General features: G+C 45.1%; 1 long non-coding RNA gene across 1 annotated transcript in view; it reads left to right on the top strand.

Annotated features, from left to right (window-relative positions):
- The window catches only part of LOC307181990, a 112,782-nt gene that overhangs the window by 10,725 nt on the left and 77,315 nt on the right, over positions 1-24,742 (top strand). Inside the window, exon 3 of the long non-coding RNA XR_013827092.1 lies at positions 5,320-5,499. This is a non-coding gene — a long non-coding RNA (uncharacterized lncRNA). The remainder of the gene's footprint in view (positions 1-5,319; positions 5,500-24,742) is intronic.

Raw genomic sequence — 24,742 nt, 5'->3', positions numbered from 1 at the left:
CTTAAATACTTCATTAGCCAGACAATGCCCCACACCTGGTCCAGCCCTGCAGCCCACCAGCTCCGTACAGCTTCCAGGCTCTGAGCGAGAAATGCAGACGTGTGCTCCTGACAGTGGGTTTTTTCTTCGTCTACTTTCTGACCCAACACAGAGAGGCGATTTCACTGCAGATGGTTCCACATTGGAGCTCTCAAAATACTATTCTGCTCCTGCAGCAGTTGGAGGGCACAGACCTGCCCCAGGAACACTGGTCAGACAGGCCCGGCCAATGGAGATATTCTGGGCCCCAAGCACACATTTTATTTAATGTATTTATTTTTTTAACATCTTTATTGAAGTATAATTGCTTTACAATGGTGTGTTAGTTTCTGCTTTATAACAAAGTGAATCAGCTATACATATACATATATCCCCATACCCCTCCCTCTTGCGTCTCCCTCCCACCCTCTCTGTCCCACCCCTCTAGGTGGTCACAAAGCATGAGCTGATCTCCCTGTGCCATGCGGCTAATTCCCACTAGCTATCTGTTTTACATTTGGTAGTGTATATATGTCCATGCTACTCTCACTTCGTCCCAGCTTACCCCCGCTTCCTCCTCCCTGTGTCCTGAAGTTCATTCTCTACATCTGAGTCTTTATTCCTGTCCTGCCCCTAGGTTCTTCATAACCATTTTTTTTTTTAGATTCCATATATATGTGTTAACATACGGTATTTGTTTTTCCCTTTCTGACTTATTTCACTCTGTATGACAGTCTCTAGGTCCATCCACCTCACTACAAATAACTGAATTTTGTTTCTTTTTATGGCTGAATAATATTCCATTGTATATATGTGCCACACCTTCTTTATCCATTTGTCTGTCCATGGACACTTAGGTTGCTTCCATGTCCTGGCTATTGTAAATAGTGCTGCAATGAACATTGTGGTACATGACTCATTTTGAATTATGGTTTTCTCAGGGTACATGCCCAGTAGTGGGATTGCTGGGTCATATGGTAGTTCTATTTTTAGTTTTTTAAGGAACTTCCATACTGTTCTCCATAGTGGCTGTATCAATTTACATTCCCACCAACAGTGCAAGAGGGTTCCGTTTTCTCCACACCCTCTCCAGCAGTTATTGTTTGTAGATTTTTTTTTTTTTAATTTATTTTTGGCTGTGTTGGGTCTTCGTTTCTGTGAGAAGGCTTTCTCTAGTTGCGGTGAGCGGGGGCCACTCTTCATCGCAGTGCGCGGGCCTCTCACTGTCGTGGCCTTCTCTTGTTGCGGAGCACAGGCTCCAGGCACTCAGGCTCAGTAGCTGTGGCGCATGGGCTTAGTTGCTCCGTGGCACGTGGGATCTTCCCAGACCAGGGTTCGAACCCATGTCCCCTGCATTGGCAGGCAGACTCTCAACCACTGCACCACCAGGGAAGCCCTGTTTGTAGATTTTTTGATGATGGCCATTCTGACTGATGTGAGGTGATACCTCATTGTAGTTTGATCTGCATTTCTCTAATGATAGTGATGTTGAGCATCCTTTCATGTGTTTGTTGGCAATCTGTATATCTTCTCTGGGGAAATGTCTATTTAGATCTTCTGCCCAGTTTTGGATTGGGTTGGTTGTTTTTTTGATATTGAGTTGCTTGAGCTGCTTGTATATTTTGGAGATTAATCCTTTTTCAGTTGCTTCGTTTGCAGATATTTTCTCCCTTTCTGAGGGTTGTCTTTTCATCTTGTTTATGGTGTCCTTTGCTATGCAAAAGCTTTTAAGTTTCATTATGTCCCATTTGTTTATTTTTGTTTTTATTTCCATTTCTCTAGGAGGTGGGTCAAAAAGGATCTTCCTGTGATTTATGTCGTAGAGTGTTCTGCCTATGTTTTCCTCTAAGAGTTTTATAGTGTCTGGCCTTACATTTAGGTCTTTAATCCATTTTGACTTTCTTTTTGTGTATGGTGTTAGCAAGTGTTCTAATTTCATTCTTTTACATGTAGCTGTCCAGTTTTCCCAGCACCACTTATTGAAGAGACTGTCTTTTCTCCATTGTATATTCTTGCCTCCTTTATCAAAGATAAGGTGATCATATGTGTGTGGGTTTATCTCTGGACTATCCTGTTCCATTGATCTATATTTCTGTTTTTGTGCCAGTACTATACTGTCTTGATTACTGTAGCTTTGTAGTTTAGTCTGAAGTCAGGCAGCCTGATTCCTCCAGCTCCGTTCTTTTTCTCAATATTGCTTTGGCTCTTCAGGGTCTTTTGTGTTTCCATACAAATTGTGAAATTTTTTGTTCTAGTTCTGTGAAAAATGCCATTGGTAGTTTGATAGGGATTGCATTGAATCTGTAGATTGCTTTGGGTAGTAGAGTCATTTTCACAATGTTGATTCTTCCAGTCCAAGAACATGGTATATCTAATTCAACACCCATTTATGATAAAACCTCTCCAGAAAGTAGGCATAGAGGGAACTTACCTTAACATAATAAAGGCCATATACGACAAACCCACAGCCAACATCGTTCTCAATGGTGGAAAATCTGAAAGCATTTCCTCTAAAATCAGGAACAAGACAAGGATGCCCACTCTCACCACTATTGTTCAACATAGTTGTGGAAGTTTTAGCCACAGCAGTCAGAGAAGAAAAAGAAATAAAAGGAATCCAAATCGGAAAAGAAGAAGTAAAGCTGTCACTGTTTGCAGATGACAGGATACCATACGCAGAGATTCCTAAAGATGCTACCAGAACACTACTAGAGCTAATCAATGAATTTGGTAAAGTAGCAGGATACAAAATTAATGCACAGAAATCTCTTGCATTCCTATACACTAATGATGAAAAATCAGGAAGAGAAATTAAGGAAACACTCCCATTTACCACTGCAACAAAAAGAATAAAATACCTAGGACTAAACCTACCTAAGGAGACAAAAGACCTGTATGCAGAAAACTATAAGACACTGATGAAAGCACACATTTTAGAACAAAGGAAAGGAGCAAGGGAGCGTGGCTTTACTTGCCAGGTATATGATATTTCTGTGTGGGCAGAGGGTGTTTATGAGGTGCCCCCAGTCCTAAAAAGCCGAGGCAGCAGATGCCTCCTCAGCCCACCCGCAGGGCTGCAACTCACCTCCCGCTGAGCCCCTTGACCAACAGTGATTTACTGCAGGCCTGGAAAGGGCTTATTCCTGCCAGGCAAAGGCTCTCCAGGGATGGAGAGAGAAGCTCTCAGAGCTCCCACAAGCTTTTAAGGGAGGGAGTTGACCAAGAAGTTTCCCTGAGGCAGTTGGTAAAATGAAGTATTTGTAGGTCAAACCTTATTTCCTGTTCTCTGATAAAAAGGCTCTTTCTTTCAGGTATAAATACTGAAACTGGTGGAGACAAAGGTTATTGTCTCTATCAGTTCCGTCTGCTTAAAAGGAGGCAAATCTGCTTTTCGCGAGCTTCTGAAAACCCCCTAGGACAACAGCGACAAGGCAGTACCTCCACTATAGGGCTTGCCTGGGCACGTAACAGCCCCGTGTCACCATAATCCTCACAGAGGCTGCGGGCACGGCCCCCCGCTTACAGAGGCAGGCATGGGGGCTGGTGCAGGGCTAACACAAATTGTAGAGATTGTGGGTGGCAGAGCCGGGGTTGTCAAGGGGCATTACAGCCGTTACAGCTCAGCCTCCACATTTTATTCCTCCCTTTCCCTCCTCTGAAAATTTCCTCAGTCTTGCAGGTAAGAAACTGAGGCACAATATCAATGTCTTTATTGGCTTCTTAGGAACAGGAAATAAATCCCAGTCCCCTTTGCTGTCTTTCCTTTAAGGTCAGAGGAGAAACAGCTCTTTGCTCTCCTGCTGCAGCCTCCCATCCCCACCAAGGGGCCTGCTGGTCACTCCAGTGGCTGGCTTGCCAGTAAAATCCCCAGGAAGCACCGAGGTGGGATGGAGCTTTGTGGGGATGGGGAGATTCTCCGCTCCCCACTGGAAATCCCAAAGAGGTGGGGTGTGGGAGAAGTTTCCAGAACTGGCCTACAGATCCTGGGGAGGCATCCCAGCTGAGCCTCTCTGAGCTGACAGAGCCAGCGTGGCCCTGATGCTCTAAGAGAGGCGGCAGCTCAGCCCACAGAGCTGGAGTGGTGCTCCTGGGGAGGAGGGGCCAGCGGGCAGGGCACCCGGCTCTGCTCTGGGCCCAAGACCAATTCTGAGGGTTTCATATTCCCTGGAGAGCTCACCTGGGAGCCACCTGCAGCCCAGAGGCTCATGACACCACTACCTGTGGGATTGCTATGCTTTCCACCCCTCAGCCTCTCGCTGGGTGAAGCTGGGCAGATATATCTGAGCTTTGCACTCAGAGAATGCGGGTTCCAGTTGCAGACCTGTGTGTGTCCCTGAGTGTGCTCCGCTTGGTATGGACATCATAGCCCATGCGGGAGTTCACCAGTCCTGTGGTCCCACGCTCTGTTCAGAGAGGTTCCCGGGCACACTTTTCTCCACCTGCTTGGTTTCCCCTGAGCCCAGGGTGCCTTCAGCTCTTGGAGCCCTACTGGCAAAACTCAGGGTTTCTCTCATACAGCAAAAGCAATCCCAGGGGAGAAACAGGCTTTTGACTCCTGGGGTCAGGGGTGCATGTGTTCTAAAAGCCAGGGCTCTGAGGTCAGAGGCAAGCAGGGCCAGTTCAGAAGGACCTCACCCTTGGTTTAATACTCTGCTGTCACTGTCCTGAAATCCTTAGTAATTTTATTTTTCAATTCGTATTTTGCGAGTGAAGTCCAAAGGACAGGGAATGCACGTAAGCAGAGATGAGTAAATGCAGGAGACCCCAGCAATACGCGTGTCAGCGTCTCCGAGCTGCTTCACGTGCACAAGGCATTCGTGGTGCCCCGTGAACACAGAATTCCAGGGGATCCACGATGCACGGGAATCCAGCGAGACCCAACCTGAGCACGAGATAAGCGTGTTATGCCTGTGACACTGAAAACCCCAAGAGGCCACACTCTCCAATCAAATCAGAGCTTGCTTCCAATGCAGAAATAAGGCAATGATGTTCTGAGAAACACGGACAGGAAGTCAACTCTATATATCCTTTCTTACTCACGTTACTTCTGTGGATTAGCCGACCACCTGTGCTGAGGATGATCTGGTGATTCCACATACAAGTTAAATGCTCTTATGTGTATTGAAAACTGATATTGCACAATTTAAAGACCAGTAAAATTAATGCTAATGATTAAAATTTTTAATGACATTAAGTAGCAAATAAAAACAGCAAGACTCTAGAGAGAGACACAGGAAGGAAAGAAAAAGCTTTATGTTTTGGTTCCTTTAATGGTATTTTTTCCCCCTGCTTTTTGAACAGGGTGTCCCTCATTTTCATCTCGCACAAGGCTTTGCAGTTTGTGCAGCTGCCTCTGCAGGGAGTGCTGGGGTCAGAATCTTGCTCGGCACCGCAGCAACCTCGGGTAACTCTTTACCGGTTGGAGTCGCAGTTTCCCATCTGGACAACGGGGGCAATACTTCACAGTTGTTGAGGATTAAGGTAAGTAATAGGGCAGCTAAACCTTGTTGGCCTCTTAGAACAAGCAAGGCACTGTGCTAAGCGCTTTACTGTTTGATCTCCTTTGTTCCTCACAACAACCCTATTGGTGGGAGTCATTGGCCACTGTGTTGGATTTCTCTGATATTTTTGGCCTGGCAGCCATTCACGCTTTCTTCTGGTACTGCGCCCAGCTCTGTTCTGAGAACAATCTCTGTCCTACTCTATGCAGGTTGGCGGGGCTGTCTCGCATCCTCTCTTAGCCAAAGGGTGGCCATGTGACCCTGCAAGGCCGGTCAGGCTCTGTCGCACAGGATTGGGATTCTTCAGGGGCCTGATTCATCCCCACAGCGGATGCAACCTGGGTTTGGGTCTGCTTCCGGGATCCCTGGAGTAACTCTGGGGCCTGATGTTTCTGAGCCCCCCTTTCTACAGCAGTTCCCCTCCTCTGTGAGCTACCTACAGCCAGCCCCTCAGTCCCCCTTTGTTTAAGTGAACAAGAGGGTGCTTCTGATGCCCACAACAAAAGTCCCCAACTGCTTCTCCTCACGTTTCAGGGGAGGAAACCAGGCCCAGAGAGGTAAAGTAATTTGCTCAATGCCCCACAGCAAGTGAGTAGCAGAGTCAGCATTTGAACTCAGGTAGTCTCAGGAGGCAGAGTCCTTACCCTCTTCTGCCCCTCGTATAAGGTACGTGATACAGTATCACTCAACGTTAGCCCCCTTCTTTTCGATTTCTACCCACCCATGGCACACTTGCTGCTTTTCGTGGCTAGTTGCCTCTCAGCAGGCTCTCTCTACCTCTGGCACCCTCAGACCACAGATCCTCACCCCGTGGGCCCCTAACAGAAGAGGTAGAAAGCGAGTGAGGCAGGATGCTCCAGGCGTGCGCTCAGCATGGGAAGCTGACCCAGCCTCCAGCATGGAAGGCCTTGGCTGAACTGTCTTTGTTAAATGTTAGAGGCTCAGGCCTCTCTTTCGACACCAGGAGCCCTGGAGGGAGGTAGAGCCCCACCACCACTAGCTCACCCCAGGCTGGCCCTGTGGACCTTCGTGCTCCAACAGGAGGTCAGGCCCTGTGTGTCTCAGGAGAGCCAGTCCCGTGACTACCTTGGATGATGAAGGGTACTGTCGTCTGTCCTCCAGGCCTGTCTGGCTGGATGCAAATACCCCATCGCATCCCAGCAGGGCTAGACCAACTTCTGGCCTGACTGGCCTCGCCTTATTCCTGCACGAGGAAGCCTGATGATTTGTCTATAACACGGAACGAACCTGCATGTCTGCCCTCTGCCCCTCCACACACGCTTCCTTTGTCTCCCTCCGCTCTCCTTGTTTTCATCGATGCAAATGCAGGGCTACATTCGGTCCAGAGACACTGCTGTGTAGGTCCCTTTTTCTCTACTAAGGAAAATCTAATGTTTTAAGGAAAAGTGAGGCTAAAGAGGGTAATGTGATATCAACATACAGGCGGTGAGATGGTCCTGAAATGGTATCATTTTTGTTATTGTTAAATGTCACATGTGTGTTTATTCAAGGAACCCTTTCATTACTTTATCTGGTCCTCCTAAAAATCCCACAGCCAGTGGAGCCAGTGACAGTCTCATTGGGACATGAGGCCACTGAGATGTTGAGAGGGGGACTTTGGAACACAGCAAGATCTAAGGGAAACCCAGCTCTTTGCTGTAGCGCCTGGGCCCCATCTCAGGGTCTACCACTTGGCTCCAGGTGAAGCGTCTGACCAGGCCCCTCCCCATGTGGCTCCAAAAGAACCCATGGGCCATGCGCTTCTTAATTCCCACGTGCTGGCGGCTGTGGATGAGACCCTTCTGTCTGTAGGACCCTCACGGACACTCTTTTTGGGGCAACTTGAAAGTAACCATTGCATTTGGAAAGCAAACCTTGGGCACAGATTAAGATCTAAATCATGACTTAATTCTTTCCCAGATGTCAGAGAGCAATTAAGATAAGGCAGTGTTGGTAAAATGCAGCCCAAGCAACTATTCTAGGTCAGAAGAACGGGGCCAAGTCCATATGCTTGTTTGAGATTTTAAGGCCCCTGGTGTTCTTGGGAAGAACCGTGTGATGAAGAGGCTGGAGGATGAGCTCCAGGAGAGCAGGCCCCTTGCTGGTTTGTTCTTGCTGTCTGCCATAGGGAGAGCAGTGCCTGGTACATAGAGGTGCCCAGTGAATATTTGTGGGGTGAATGAATGACCTCCTCTAGTTCTAAGTGAGGTTAAGAAGCTGTCCAAGTGTTGGAGAAGGGTTCTGAACTGGGAGCTCCTCTGGTCATTCTCTGAGAGCGCGCTGAAGGGGGTGTGCCTCATAGGCAGAGAATCCCAGCCTCAGTCTTGCTGAGGGGAACGCAATTAACTAAACTAATAAGGAGCAGGGCCCGGACTCAAATCCAGGACTGACTGATCGCAGCTGAGTTCTCTTTCTCCCGCTGACCCACACCAATGACCCTGGGAGGCCCGGAGGGCTTCACATGGTGACAGCACTGAACCCTCTTTTACTGCAAGGCTGTGTGTCATGGCAACTGTGTGATCTGAGGTGGCCTCTGTACCAAGCAGAGGAGCAGAAACCATAGGGTCACAGTTCTGGAAAGGAGTGAGGACGAGAGTGTGTGTGGGGGGGGGGGGTTATGTATCGTCTGGATTCCCAAGGCAGATGGAAGTGAAATGTCCATTAGTTCGTTAACTCATAAATATACAGCCCACAAGTGCATACAGAGGACTTAAAATTCAGTAAATATGAAAATAGAAATCATGTAATATTCATCTTTCCACTCTCAGTGGCTAATACAATTTCCAGCGCATGGTAGTTTCTTAATATACATTAGTTGGTTGAATTGATTGGGCTTTTCACGTGTCTCTTGTTGATTAGTATTAGGGCTCATAAGAAAGAATAGTCCAATATTGACTATGCAGCAAAATAACGATAATCTTATCACACTTTTAGTTTGCACAGTGCCGTTGGGTACTTTCTCTTATATACCTTGACCTCAAGGGATAGGCAGATATCAATCCCCCACGTTAACAGACAAAAAAATAAAGCTACAGCAGACAAGTTAGATGATTTGGCTGAGGACCTCAGAGCTTCTAACAGTTAAGAGGTGGAACCAGAGCGAGACCCTGGCGTCGTCAGTCCCTCCAGCCCTCACACTTGGCCCCCACTCTCCTCTCTCCATTTGCACTTGGGCAGGCAGACCTCTGTACCCCCCAAACAGGAAAGCTTTGAACAGACCGAAAAGAGGCCTCCTTTTTGCGTCTTCACGGCACGCACCACACCTGCACCCCCAGCTCACCTCTAGAAACATATGGGAGCTACTTTGAAAGACAGCACCAGAAAGACAGGCTTCACACAGAGAAGGATTAGACCCCAGGGACGTGTCATTTCTTCTTCTTTTTTTTTAATCAAGAAGCAGTTTGTGGTATAAGCACAGCGTATTCTGCAGTGCTGACAAACCCTGACTCTCAAAGGCCTTCCTAGCAGAAGGTGGCTCGCAGACCTCAGGGGACATGTAGGTGGGGAGGAAACCTGCAGCTGCTAATCCGCTGTGCTGTGAGAATGTGAACTGGTGACTCTGGAGGGTGGGATGAGCATGGCGCGCTCTCAGCTTATTCCCGGCCCCCCCCCACCTCCCCCCCCCGCGCCCTCGCCCCTCCCCGGGCGGCTAACGTTACGGGACACTTTGATTGCTCTCCCTCCTGTGATGGACCGGCTGCCACCGCTCCCAGGTATGTGTGAGCCATGCATTCGGCATTCGGCGTTAAATATCTTTCTAAAATAAGCTCGCTCAGATTTTACGTGCAAAGCAGCTGGGAAGAGCAGGCCGGCCCAGCCGTTCTCCCAGCTGGGAGACGCGAAGCCTTCCTCTCAATGGCGTGAAACCCGTTCCCAGGTGTAAAAGGCCTCCGTCCGTCACACCTCCCCGAGGGAGGGGAGGTTCCTGGCTTGGACACTTCCAACTGACAAGATTGTGTCCGGGTTACTGCCCCTCCCCCCGGCCTCGCTGCCCACCATGGAAAGCACAGGTTCCAAACATTACAAGGTTTTGTAAAATGACCTCATTTTCCTGTGAGTCTGCCAAGTCTTGTGCATGTCAAAGAATTATGGGGCCAAGAATCATTTTAGTCGTTATGATGCACTGTCAAAAAGTGGGAATTTTTGCAAAGAAAAAAGAAGAGTGAGACGCAGAAGGAAGGTCTAGAGGAGGTATTGATGGAATCAGTACTGATACTTCTCTCTGCATTTTACACACCCACACAGAGCCAGACACCATGGCCCTCTCACTCATGTTTCTCCATCCCTTTATGTGTATTTCAGTCACAGCAGTTATCCGAGGGCTGCTGCATGGCCCAGCCTTGGCACGCACCATCCCCAGGTTCGGCAGTCTAGGGGCTGGAACCGGGGTTGTGCAGTGGATGACCTCCACAGCCGTTCCAGCGGCCTCAGTTTCATCTCGTTTGTCCTATCACCTGTTATCCTGCCCTGCCCCTGCCCCCCATACCCCAACCTTACCCAGGACTGGGCCACTGAGCGCACAGGCTGTACAGTATGTCTTACTTTGGAGGTCCACAGCGTGCCAAACAGCACCTCTACACAGCAGATCCTTCCCAAGTCTGCCTCTGTATCTGCTGTAACCAAGGCTTTTGCCCGCATGTCCTCTGGGTTTTGCAGGGTCTGACTTAGCAGAGTTTGCAGCAGAAGTGTGGGTGCTGCCTGAAAGAAGGCCAGGTCCTGCTGACTTGAGCCAGAAGTGTTTCTCCCCAACCTACAAATCCTGATTTCCTGTCTCCTCCACCGTGTATTTGTCTGGCTTTCTCCACAAATAATGCTTCGATGCTTAAGCTCAGTGGAAGAAAATGGATGGTGAGATCTAAGAACCCTCTGGGAGACCAAGAGCCTAATCTAGAGGCCGCAGAGAGCGCTAGATTCCAGCGCCCTCGCTTTTTATCTCATTGCTCTGGGGAAGGCCCACAGTATAAGTGAGTTGAGAGAGTATGGAGAGAGGAAATCCGTACACGTGTTGTTACTTACTTTTTAAAGGTGTTATTGACTTTAATATTAAGTTCTGAAATAAATGCATGTATAATTCGGTGCTAAATTGCACGGTTCAAAGAAATTACAAAGGAACCTCTCAGGAGCGGAGGACTGGACTCGAGATGGAAGGTTTCCTTCCTTTACAGTTTGTGCTTGAGATAGGCAATAATATTTAAAGAATCTCCATTTGGACTAGGCCCTAGACTAGACACTTTGAATATATTTTCTTATCCTGTCTTCATCACAACCCTAGAGGACAGGAAATTATCATCTCCACTTTATGGACAACAAAAACTGAGGTTCAGAACGATTCAGAATCTTGCGCAAGAGCACATAGCCAGTAGGTAAGGAAGCAGGAAATCAACCCCAGATGCTCTGGCTTGAGAACCCAAGCTCCTTCCGCCCTGTAGTTCCCAAGTTATCCCCTCCCCAGTGCACCTGAGGAGCAGCACCCAGGCGCGTGGAGAACCACCACCAACCTCAGCGCTGGGTCTGTGGGAGGGCAGGTTGATGATCCGTGGCTCAGAGTAGGGGGCAAGAGACCAATGCGTCTCCCTAGGGAGACAGCCCCGCCCCTAGAGGATCTCAGCAAGCGGCCTCTTCAGGCTAACTGATAGGAAACAGCCATCTGGACTGAAGGAAGAGTGAGGCAGGATTCTCCATGGAGAGAGAGAGAGAACAGGGTGATGGAGGTCGAGAGGCAGGAACACTGCTCCCAGGACCCATACCTGGGAGTCCCCCGGTGAGCCCGTTGTGGTCCCACCCTACCTGGGCCCTGGCCACCTCCCTTCCCTCAGCCTGGGCTGAGGCTCTGGCTGCCCAGGGGCCCAAATGCACTCACCTCCTGTCCAGGGTCTGCCCCCTGCCCCCTCTCCTCCAAGAGACACGGAGCAGGCGGGACCACGACAGGCTACCAGGTCCCGGCCCCACTGGCCACCCCAGACGCTTCCCTGTGCCTTTGGTTTCCCATTGCTCGGAGGTGTTCAGTTTCCCACCCTGTTTCCCTACTGCTGCCCCGGCCCCTGCCCTTTCAAGACATTGATGGCCAAAGCCAGGCCCTTCAGGTGTCCAAGGTGATTCGTTCATTTTATTGTCTTCACCATTGCAGTCTTTACAGTATTATTTTCTGTTATTGCTGAGATCCCCCAGTACAGTTAGAAAACAGGTTTTATTACTCTTCAGACGCCTAGTGTCTTCAAGTTGAATGACCCCTTAGAGGTCATCCAGGCCCATCATTTCCCCGCGGAGGGAACTGAGCCCAGAGGAGGGGGTGGCTTTCCAAGGGCAGCATGTTCAGAACAGTTCAGGACCTGCGATGGGAAACTGTCAGAAATTATAATTTCTATAAAATAAGAAAATTTCCATAAATTACTTAACAGCTCTGTTCCTGTCCTTGACTTCTCTGTGGTGTCGGGTTTCGTGGGGCAATTAAAAGCATTCATCCTTGGCATTGGACAGAGAAGCGCTCGGTTCCCACCAGCTGTACCTCTTTATCCACTATAGGCAGCCCACCAACACTCGCAGGAGCCAGGCGAGAGCAGAAATGAAGGCCGCCCTGCTGTATGGCTCAATATTGAAGAGTTAAAAATATATATATATATATATATATATATATATATATATATATATATTTAACAAACTGTTAAATGCAAGTTCTGTCCTACACCTTGACAAACATACCTTCATAACTACCTAGAAGGCTAGCTTTGATTTAGAATTCCCAGACTCCTTGGACTTCTGCTCTGATACTATGAGAAGACCCAGTCTCCAGCCTCCTCCCCTGTCCATGCCTGCCCCTTCCTTCTCTTCCCACTCTCTCCCCACCCCCAGCTCTGTCCTGCATCACCAGAGGCCTCACGTGCATGCGTGCAAACTAGCTCACACACCCCTGCCAACAGCACCCCCTCTGTCACCCTTGAGGCCTGGGAGTACACACATCAATATCCCAGCACCCCTTCAGGAGTATGGATCCAGGGAAGAGACCTCTGTGGGCCTTGAAAGAAGGCTTAGGACCCTCTGGCAGGGAATTCCTGGGTTCCAGGTACCTGGAGCATCATCTGGGGTGCGGAGGCACACAGGCTCTGGGGAAGTACATCCTCTGCCCCTGGGACTCTTGACCTCTTGGAGAGCAACGCGGCGAGAGGAGGGCCAGAGCAAAGCCCTCTGTAGCCCATTGGCCCAAGGGGAAGGGGACTAGCTGTGTGATTTTAGGCAAGCCTTAATTTCCTTGCCCGTAAAAATAGGAATAATATCCCTCAGGGGGAGGATAGTTAGGGAATTTGGGATTTACATGTACACACTGCTATATTTAAAATGGATAAGCAACGAGGACCTACTGTTTAGCACAGGGAACTCTGCTCAATATTATGTAACAACCTAATTGGGAAAAGAATTTGGAAAAGAATCGATACATGCATATGTATAACTGATTCACTTTGCTGTATACCCGAAACTAACATAACATTGCTAATCAACTATACTCCAATATAAAGTAAAAAGTTAACAAAAAGAGAATTAAGGAGTATTAATAGGTAAAAATAATTATAATAATAAAGGCAGTTAATAATAATAAATAGGAATAATAGTACCTACTTTGTAGAGTTGCTTTGGGGATCAAATGAGATAGTTTATGTAAAAGCCTGGCACAGAGTAGGAGCTCAGTAAACATTCATTTTCTTCTCTGCCTCTGACCTTCCTAGCTCTTTCCTAGTCTTCCTTTCTCTCCATCACCCCTCCCCCTCCACATCCCCACCCTCATCCCCTTTCCTTTCTCTCTCAAGCCCAAGTGGGACTGGGCTGGGCACACCTGCCAACAGTGGCCCTGAGAAGGGGTCACTCCTCTCATCCTGGCTTCAGGACAGCTGTGATAGTCCTCTGTGAGTTCTTTCTCCATTTAGAAAATATTCCTGGGGTTTTCTGATTTTAAGGAAAGGGAGACGCTGTGGTTTACAGAGTGGGTGAGAACCCTCACATTACTCTCTGGCTTGCTAATGAGAAGTTTGAAAGAGTCCTTTGGGTCCCAACCAAAAACTCTTGGCTTTTCCTTGGCAGAAATGTGATTTCCTGTGAGATGTCAAAACATGCCATGAGCATACCTCACAGAGGTCCATTTTTCATTCTATCTGGTTTTGAGGTGAATGAAAGACACTTCCTTTGTGCTGCCCTCAGCAGAAATGCACGTCTGTGTAACTTGCTCTCCGCCTGCTGGGGCCTGAGGGTCTGTCGAGGGATTCAAGACACTGTCAAGTTCAGATCCCTTTTCAAAGCTCTCCTTTGCTCTGCAAACCCTTCAAGAAAAACCTCACCATCCCATCTTAGTTTCTTATGACTTAAGCCTGTCTTTACATTGTCGCTGCATAGACAGAGAAGCTGAACCTTAATTCCTAGTAACCAGAGCCTGTGCCAGCGGTCAGACCCTCCATCAGCCACCACCCCAGGGCTCACCTTGAGTCTTCGAGGTCGGGGTCTCTTAGAGAGAGACACTTGTCTTTGGTGTTATTGAAACTATTCAAATCTTGCTTGTCCCACTGCATCCAGTTATTGAGGAATAGTTTAACCTCCAGCCCCTCAAACATGTCTGCTCTTCAGTTTTACGTTGTTTAGGATCAGGGCAAGAGATCCAAGATTTCTCTGTCTCTGGAGGGAGTGGCCAGAAAATTAATAAAACACTTAAGTTTCTTTCCTTATATGAAATGTTTTCTACAAGCTGGATTAATGCATGTTTTCCTCCAACTTTTACGCAGTTCTATATTCATCTCGTTTTCCCGTCTTGGAATGAACTTGCCTTTGAGCTATAGGTGATAAATGCAATTCACCATCATTCCTACCTTGATTTCATTCATTTGGCAGATAGACAGTTGAGCACCTATTCTGTGTGAGACAGTATCAAGCACTGTGACGGATGCAGAGATTTATGAACCATGGTCTCTGCTCAAGTTTTTTAAACCAATCTTGGCTTGGTTATTCTTTCTATTAAGATGTTTTGTGTCTCTCCCATGTGTGTCTGAGTCAGTGACTCTTTCTTGGAAGCAGAACCAAGCCTATGCATTTCTTTGTACATTTGGATAAGAAAGTATTTATATAACAGATACTGTGTACCTGCCCCAAGTACCCAGCACCAAGGAGACACAGAAAAGTTCAAGTCGTGAGCTGCTCCCCAGTGATCCAGATGAACAGAGAAGACAATTACTTGGTGATATAAGACAGATGTCCAGATGTAAACAGATGCAAAATTTTATAGTTAGGTGAGTTTCAAATGATGAGAGGCAAAATTTAAATTTGACAGTTATAGAATTTACTAAAACTTAGCATGTACATACCTGAAGACTCAGCAATTCCAGTCTTAAACATGAACCCAACAGAACTTTGTACACATATTCATCAAGGGCACCTGAAAGAATTTTCATGACAGCAGTTCTTTGTAATAGCTCTGTACTAAGAACTACTCAAATGCCCTTGGTATTGGGTAGAAAGAGTAAATTGTGGCATAATCAAATAATGGGATATGGTACAGCAATGAGAATGAACAGTCTATCTGAATATGCAAAAATGTGGATGAACCTCACTAAAAAATGCTGAGCTAAAGCAAACAGAAGCAAAAAAAATTATTTTTCCATTTCTAGAAAGTACAAACACAGACAAAAGTATTCTGTTGCTTAAATGTCAGAATAGTACATCTTGCGGGGGGGATAGTGACTGGAAAGGAGCAGGAGAGGACTTCTGGGGCTGGAAGTACTCTTTTTCTTGATAAACGTGCTAGTTATGTTGGTGTGATCAGTTTCTGATCCTTTATTTGTTCACTTTTCTGCCTACATATTATACTTCATTAAAAAGTTTCAAAGATTCACCACTTTGGAAATAGCTAGAACTCTGAATCACAAGGCAAGAAGCCCGAGCCTTAGACCTGATTCTGATATTTGAGCATATCCTTGAGCAAATCATTCTCTGTGTGCCTTGGACCCTTCCTCAGTGGAATGGAGGTAAGGCTTTCTTCCTGTGCTCCCAGCTGGATGCTTTATTCCACGTGGAGAAAACCTAGCATACCAAGAGAGCCTGGGAGCTTCTGTATGTTATTTCACTGCGTGTTTAGGAGCCTGCTCTTGGTTAAAATTCACTTCATGGAATCTGGCCTTTTCAATGCAGACCTTGAGTTGGTCTTTGAATCATACCTTCTTTTCACTGTGTTTATTCTCTCCACCTCCTCAGTCTCACAGAACAATTCCTCAGTCTGAATGTCTTACCCTGTGACATTATTTGGCCTCAAAAATGTCAAATGAACTATGGCATCCACTGGGAATATGTAATTTTATTTGGTTATGTTCTGGAACACTCCACAGAAGTGCTAAATTTAGAGCCAGTGAGAGGGAATACTGAGAAGGACCCTCTTGCCGCTCTTAAGTTCAGTTCTGAGTCTTAGAAATTGTGGTTTATTTGTGGCTGGCTGTGGCCTCCTCCTACGTCCCCTGGCCTTGCAGCACTGCCTGACCAGGGGCAGGGTGTCCAGCTTCTGCCCTGGTCCCTCCCCAGCAGCCGTGATCTCAGATGCTCCTGACCTGTATCTTCTCCGCTAACAGTCCCAACAGAAAGCACATGGTAAACTCCTTAACTTACCACGCCCCCCTTTGAGTGAAGGTATACCGCTTCATATAGGTATGAGAACTCTACAACACAATGGCTCCGTGTCTCCACTCCTGGCCTTTCCGCTACTGTCACACATTTTACTTCTACATATTTCATAAATTCCACACTACATTGTTTTATTTAATTAAATTAATTAATTAATTTATTTATTTATTTTGCGGTACGCGGGCCTCTCACTGTTGTGTCCTCTCCCGTTGTGGAGCACAGGCTCCGAACGCGCAGGCTCAGTGGCCATGGCTCACGGGCCCAGCCGCTCTGCGGCATGTGGGCTCTTCCCGGACCGGGGTACGAACCCATGTCCCCTGCATCAGCAGGCAGACTCTCAACCACTGCGCCACCGGGGAAGCCCTATTGTTTTATTTTTTATTGAGGTACAATTAGTATATGGCATTATATAAGTTTCAGGTGTGCAACATTATAATTTGACATCTGTATGCTCTACAAAGTGATTAGCGCCAAAGGTCTAGTTCCCATCCATCACCATACAGTTGACCCCCTTCACCCATTTCACCCACCCCTCAACCCTCTTCCCCTCTGGTAACCACCAATCTGTTCTCTGTATCTATGAGTTAGTTTTTATTTTGTCTTGCTTGTTCAGTTGTCTTGTATTTTTTTAGATTCCACATATGAATGAAATCATACACTGTTAATATTTTTGCCCCAAACAGTCAAATGTCACTTAAGGAGAATTAAATAATTTTTAAAATTATACTGTTTAGCCATGAGGTTAACATATCTGGCATTGTTCATTCCTTTGCTGAGATCTGTATTTCCATCTTGTGTCATTTTCCTTTTGCCCAGAGAACTTTCTTTAACATTGTTTATACTGCAGTTCTGCTGTTGATGGATTCTTTCAGCTTTGTATGCCTGAAAGGTTTTTATTTCACCTTTGGTTTTGGAAAATATTTTTGCTAGGTATAGAATTCTAGGTTGACAGGTTTTTTTTTTTTTTTTTTTTTTTTTTTAGCTTCAATCCTTAAAAGAGGCTGCTCCACTCTTCTCGCATTGTTTCCAAAGAAAAATAACTGCTGACCTTCTTATCTTTGTTCCTCCATACATAACTCATCTTCTTTCTCTGGTTGCTTTTAGAGTTTCTCTTTATCATTGGTTTTGAGCAATTTAACTGGGCAATGCCTTGGTGCAGCTTTATGCATGTTTCCTGTGCTTGGAGTTTGTTGCATTTCTTGGACGTGTGAGTTTATAGTTTTCATCAAATTTGGAACATTTCAAATGTTCAAATGTTCAAATTTGGAACATCAAATTTGGAACATTTCAAATAACTTTTTCAGTTTCCCAGCTTTCTCCCATTCTCCCTCAGAGACTCCTCTTTCACGTATATTGGGCTGTTTGAAGTTGTCTTGTGGCTCCCTGATGCTCTGTTCATTTATTTCCCACTATTTTTTCTGTCTTCTTTCTATTGGATAGTTTTGGATCGTTTCTACTGTGAAATCTTCAAGTTCATTATTCTTCCTTCTGTGACATCTAATCTTTCATTAATCCAATCTCAGACATAGTTTTCATCTCTAGAAGTTTGATTTGAGTCTTTTTTATATCTTTCATGTTACCTTTTAACATGTTCAGTCTTTTCTTTAGCTTCTTGAATATATAGAATAGTTATAATAATTGTTTCAATATCCTTCTTGGCTAACTTTAGCATCTGTGTCAGTTCTGGGTCAGTTTTTTATTAAGTGTTGTTGTTGTTGTTTTTAATTTATTTTATTTATTTATTTGTTTTTGGCTGTATTGGGTCTTCATTGCTGCATGCAGGCTTTCTCTAGCTGCAGCAAGTGGGGGCCACTCTTGGTTGCGGTGCACGGACCTCTCACCATGGTGGCCTCTTGTGTTGCAGAGCACGGGCTCTAGGCTCGTGGGCTTCAGTAGTTGTAGCATGCGGGCTCAGTGGTTGTGGCGCACGGGCCCAGCCGCTCCGCGGCATGTGGGATCTTCCTGGACCAGGGCTCAAACTCACGTCTCCTGCATTGGCAGGTGGATTCTTAACCACTGCGCCACCAGTGAAGACCCTTAAGTGTTTTTGTCCTCACTTTATTTTTATTGAAGTATAGTTTCTGGGCAATATTATATAAGTTACAGGTGTACAATATAGTGATTCACAGTTTTTAAAGAATGGCTCAGTTTGGGTTGATTGATTTATTGCCTCAGTGTGGGTCTTATTTTCCCACTTCTTTGCATGCCTGACAATTTTTTTTTTTTTGATGTCAGACATTTTTGGGCACTGGATATTTTTGGATTCCTATAAACATTCTTGAGCTTTGTTCTGGGACATGGTTCAGTAATTATACTTGGAAACAGCTTTTGGGTTTTGCTTTTATGATTTGTTAGGTGGATCTAGAGGACTCCACCTAGGGTTAATTATTCCCTACCACTGAGGCAAAACCTTCCTGTGTATTCTACCATTGCCCTGTGAGTTATGAGTTTTTCCATCTGGCTTGTGGGAACAAGCACTATTTTCAGTTCTGTGTGACCTCTGAGAATTGTTCCTTCTAATCCTTTAGGGTGGTTCTTTTTCCAACCTTGGGTAGATTTTTCATCTGAATGTGCTTTTCGGTACTTGGTTGACTGCTCTGTAGATCTCTGGAGTTTTCTCTCTGTGCAGCTTTCACCCCTCTGGTACTCTGCCCTGTGAAACCTAGTCACCTTGGCCTCACCAAACTCCCAGCTCCATCTCCTCAACTCGGGGAGAGCACCGAGGCTCCACGTGGGTCCCCTCTCCCTGTGCTGGAGCCTAGAAACTCTCTCTGCCATAAGCTGGGGTAATTGTAGGCTCCCCTCATTGGTTTCCCAGCTCTCAGAGATCCCTGACCTTCCTTGCTTGTTGTCCAATGTCTTGAAAACCATTGTTTCATGTATTTTATCCAGTTTTTAGTTATTTTAAGTTGGTGAGTAAATTCAGTTCCTACTACTCCACCTTGGCTAGGACGGAAAGCATACGTAAACCCAGTTTACTGAAAGATGTTTATGACATCAAACACTTTTCCCATCATCTTATAGTGTTTGCAAGGCTAGTATCTTTTTAACTTTTTGTTTTGAAATAATTTAAAAGTTACAAAATAGTTTCAAATATGAAGAATTCTAGTACATAACTTTACCCAGCTTCCCCTAATGTTACTATTTGTATTGGTATTTTTTTAAGTGAATTGTTTTTAAAAAGTAATGAATGCTAATGGTAAAAAAAAATTATATATAAGGAACATATATTTAAAATGTTATATTTTATATATGAGAATATAAATAACAATAATCATATGTCATGAATATTCTTTCCATGTTGTATGTATTGGGGAAGGGGAACACTCTTCTTTTTGTATTTCTACCACAGCAAATAGAAGAGGGAACCTCCCTCCACTCTCCTCTCCCCAGAGAGTGTTGGAAGGAACACATCCTTCTGTTTTCTCTCTCCACACTCACCCACTCTTCTCAAGTGGGCAGAAGTGACTATTCTGGTGAGGCTCAACATTGGGCCCTATTTTGCTAGTGGGCAGAGTCAAAGCATTAAAGGCCAGCTCCTGAGGGTGGGCTCACTTGACCTCTCCTTAGCTTCCTGTCTCCATTTGGTAAACTCAGCCAGGGCAAAGCCCAGTGCCTCCCTCTTCTATGCTCTTTTTTTTTCCTGCAGTAACTATGCATGTGAGACAGGCCTGTAGTCCATGATGCCAGCTGGGGAGCTGGACTCGGAGATAATTGTGTGGGTCCAGCTGTTCCTACAGACAAGTCCTTAGGTCTCTAACCAGGGGAAGAAGGAGGCTCTACTTTGGCATCAACTCTAAGTCCTGTTCTCCCAGATGCTGATACAAGAGAGCCTTGGGGGTTATTGGTGCTTCCCTGGTTAGAAATGAAGCTATTATTTTGATACCCATTTGCCTAGTGATTTTTCTATTGGCCAGAATCCTAAGGAAAGAGGGGGAAATGGTAAGATTTGTGTACCCAACCTCACACCCAAACCCCCAGAAATTTACTTTACAGCATAATTTTTAACAACAATGTAGAACTACTTTGTATAGTTATATTCATGATGAATTCGTTCAGTTCCCTGCTGTTGTACATTTAGCTTGTTTTCAGTTTCTCACTATTATAAAAATGTTGTGATTATAATAATTTTATACATTAATGTTTTCATAGTAGCCTATTTTTTTTTTAATTCTTGTCATGTGCATAAGCTTCTGCCGGCTGAATAATGGTGCCCACATCTAATCTTGAAATCTCACAGATAGGTTTTCCTTAGGTCTGGATAAATAATCCAAAGATGCTACTAAATTGTGTTTTTGTAGTAAGATCATTTAAAATATCAAAATAGCAGAGAATAAACAATTAAAATTGATTTTTACTATATAAACATATGCCACTTTAAATAAGACTTAAACGTATAGAATTGATGGCAAATAAAAAAATACAAACTCTTTAGTTCAGTGTGGTAAGTTTCATGTTAACCTTTGATTCTTCTCATTTACTACAGTATTTAATATAAGTTGTTCCTCAAATCTAAGCAGAGATGAAGCTTCTGATTTACCTTTAATTAGTATAAAAAAACTCCTCGAGATGTTCCTATTTTTAATGTGTGAAAATTGAGGGTTTTAGGGAAGGTTGACAACCTATTTCATTTCTCTGTAATGGATTTGCCTCCCTATCTGTCTCCCTAGGACTTGTCTAAGATGGGCTACACTTATCTTTACAGATTCCGGGCCTTTGTCTTTCCTCTCCTTGGAGCAATCAGTGGTGAGGCCTTTTCCCATCCCCAGGGCCCAGCACGGCACCTGACACAGAGCAGGCTCTTGTAAATGCTTGCCCAGGTTCTTACAGTGAACACTGCCCCCAGCCACGGGCTGACACCTGGACAATGTGCTCTCCCAGCAAAGACTGTACTCCATTAACTAGATCCTGAGCATTACCTGGCTTTGTTCCCATAAGAAGCGTGGTCTTGAGTTCTAAGGCCACTCTGTAGGCACAGTGAGAAAATGTCTTTCTAAGGTCATTTTTTTTGACCAAGAGAGAGCCCCAAGGCACTATTTCAGAGGAGGGCTCTTGGAAACACCCCCCAAGTTGACTATTTTGAGGCACTGGAAACTATAGATTCCCATGACGGGGGCTATTATTCCTTTAGAGCTGAATTGTTTAAAGAAGCTGGGTAGGGCACAAAGGGTCATTCAGAGGGTCATTCCATTCTGTCCACCCCTGAGCCAAGAGTCACTGCTAGTCTGGCCTGTGTGTGCAACAAGGGAAGTAGCCCCAGAGCTAACCTCGCCACCAGGGCCAGGAGTCCACAGTCACACCACAGCGACGTGGGAAAGGACACAGAAAGGTCAGTAATGCAGAGACAGGGTAAAAAGAAGTCATAGAGGCTAAGGACCTAGAATGCTGGAGGCCCTCAAGAAAGGGAGTTGTTTTCGTTGCTAAGATTATAAGAAAGAGCAACCTTCCTGGGCTAACTGATCTCTCTCCACCTCCTCCACTGTCGTCTCTTCCTCTGCCTTCCCTTAAGTGTTCCTTCTTGCTTTTAGCGTTCTCTCTGGGTGATCCATTTGACATTTCTACAAAGACCCCAGTGTGCCTAATGTTGAATCCATCTCAGGTCTGACTCTCAGCCTGTAACCTCTATGCCCTGGACTCATCCTCACCAGATTCATGGTCTGGTCTGATCTGGCTCTCCTTCTCCATCACGCAAGTGACTAGGTTTTGTCAGTCTATCACCAACGTGCTTCTCAGACTGGCTCTTCTCTTCATCCCACTGTCCCTCCCTTGGTGCAGACTCATCCTGTCTCCCTGGACTGCTGTGATCCTCTCCAGCCTGGCCTGAATCCAGTCTCATTCTTCACTGAACTGGACATTACAGTGCTGCCATGATTACTTATAAAATCCCAGGTCTGACAATACCCTCCATGGCTTCCATATCTGCTGTGGCTAAAGCCCAAATCTTTATATATGTATAAAGATTTTTCAGATTCTTTTCTATTATATGTTATTACAACATTTTGAATATAGTTCTCTGTGCTATACAGTAGGTCCTTGTTGGTTATCTATTTTATACTTAGTAGTAGTATGTATCTTTTAATCCCAAATTCCTAATTTATCCCTCCCCCACCCTTTTCCCCTTTGGTAACCATAAATTTGTTTGCTATGTCAGTGAGTCTATTTATGTTTTGTAAGTAAGCTCATTTGTATCTTTTTTTTAGATTCCACATATGAGTGACATCATATGATATTTGTCTTTCTCTGTCTGAATTACTTATTATGATAATTTCTAGGTCCATCAATGTAACTGCAAATGCCATTATTTCACTCTTTTTTATGGCTGAGTAATATATATATATATATATATATATATCACATCTTCTTTATCCATTCGTCTGCCAATGGACATTTATTTTGCTTGTCTTGGCTATTGTAAATAGTGCTTCTGTGAACATTGGGGTGCATGTATCTTTTTGAATTCACGTTTTCAACTTTTCTGGTTATATGCCTAGGAGTGGGATTGCTGGATCATATGGTAACTCTAGTTTTAGGTTTTTAAGGAACCTCCATACTGTTCTGCACAGTGGCTGCACCAATTTACACTCCCACTAACAGTGTAGGAGGGTCCCCTTTTCTGCACACCCTCTCCGGCATTAATTATTTGTAGAATTTTTGATGATGGCCATTCTGACAGGTGTGAGATGAAACCTCACTGTAGTTTTGATTTGCATTTCTCTAATGATTAGTGATGTTGAGCATCTTTTCTTGTGCCTGTTGGCCATCTGTATGTCTTCTTTAGGGAAATGTCTATTTAGGTCTTCTGCCCATTTTTTGGTTGGATTGTTTGTTTTTTTGATATTGAGCTGTATGAGTTGTTTGTATATTTTGGAAATCAATCCCTTGTCGGTCGCATCATTTGCAAATATTTTCTCCCAGTCCATAGGCTGTCTTTTTGTTTATCGTTTCCTTTACTGTGCGAAAGTGAAGCCCAAATCTTTAACAGGCATTCACAGCGTACTCCCCACTGCACAGCTCACCATCTTAACATGAATATCCTGTATTAAAGTTTTCCACATTGGTTACAGCTTGTTCAGTATCTGCCTCTGGTATTTCTTTTTCTTTTTTAGTCCCGTAGCATTTCAGTCTTCTCAAATCCAATGGTTATGCTCTTTCTTCAAAGTTCTTTGTCTTTCTTCTCTATTGTAGAGTTTCAAGTCAGTCTTGTGGTCTGTCTGCTCTCCCCATTGATGTTTAATATTTCTTCCATGGTTTCTCAAAGCTTCTACCATAGTTTAACCATTTTTATACTTCTTAAAACTTTCAAATCCATAATTAAACAAATAAGAATTCAGAATGCACAAAATTCTTTGATTAAGTATATATACAGTTGAGGATACCTGAATTTCACACACTTTTACGTACTGTTCAAAAAACATTACATGGAGTGGGAATTCTAAGTTTAAATTCGAGAAGGTGAACTACATAAATAATCAGAAATGTATATGATTCTTATAAACAGCTCCGTACGTGCCCGTCACCTCTCAGTATCAATATTTATATAAGTTAATAGACATGCTTCTTATAGGATCACTGAATATTTTCTATTCTTTGGCAGGAGTGACTAAGTAAAAAAAAAAAAACAAATGCCCAGATGAACTCTAAGAAAAAGGACACAGTGTTTTATGTAGCCCCATTACAGCATGAGCCCACTGTATTATAGTGGTGGAGGGGCTCAGCCTGCATCCCACCACCCAAGGACTGATTGGGCATTAGGCTGTGCTCCATAAATGCTGCTGGGGCCATGGAGAGGGGCAGTGCTCATGTTTTGTTAGCCAACATGCTGTCTCTAAGAGTGATACCAAGGCACAGCTCTTTAAAAAGAACAATTGCTCTTCCTGACCTAACTTCAAAAGTTGGGGGTCTTTCCCCAAACATCTGTGTCTCCCTTTATAGTTCAGTCATCCCAGAATTTGTGCTATAAACGTTTACATTCCCCAACCTGTTCCAGGGCTTACCATGAGAAATCAGGCGATGTGATGCTTCCTCTCCTTGGTCCTAAAACTCCTTCTTTCCATCCTCAAGGAGACTCCTCTAGAACCAGTATCTTGAGACTGCTAGTCAATTCCACCATATCTGCTCCTTCCTGAGCAGCACCTATAGCAGTCTAGTCTGGAAAGGTGATGTGACTTTCCCCTTTGGACACTATCCCTGGTGCCAGCACAGCACCTGCCCATGGTAGGCACTCAAGGCATGCTTGTTGAGTGAATGACTGAACACCAAATATGTACCCCTGCAGACTGTTTCATGTATGAGCCCCAACTTCCCTAGAACTTCATGACTCAACCGTGGCTGGGTTAAATTGACTCAGGCTTTGTTAGCGACCACATTCCAAGCCTATGGAGGCAGGAAGGCAGAAATACAGACTTTCTGCCTGAACCACTAGACCACAATTTTCCTGTGCAACAAAAGACTGTCTGATTCCCTGACCTCTCTCCTTATCCCTCTGTCCCCGGAACCCATGTCAGGGAGGCAAACTGCTATCATCTACCAGGAAGCTGGGTTCAGTAGCTTGATATCGGGTCATAAGCAGAGAACCATAA

The sequence above is a fragment of the Stenella coeruleoalba genome (assembly GCF_951394435.1).
Source record: "Stenella coeruleoalba genome assembly, chromosome: 2".
NCBI classification, from domain to species: Eukaryota; Metazoa; Chordata; class Mammalia; order Artiodactyla; family Delphinidae; genus Stenella; species Stenella coeruleoalba.
The sequence above is the reverse complement of the archived record's forward strand: the minus strand, read 5'-3'. Positions and strand labels throughout refer to the sequence as shown.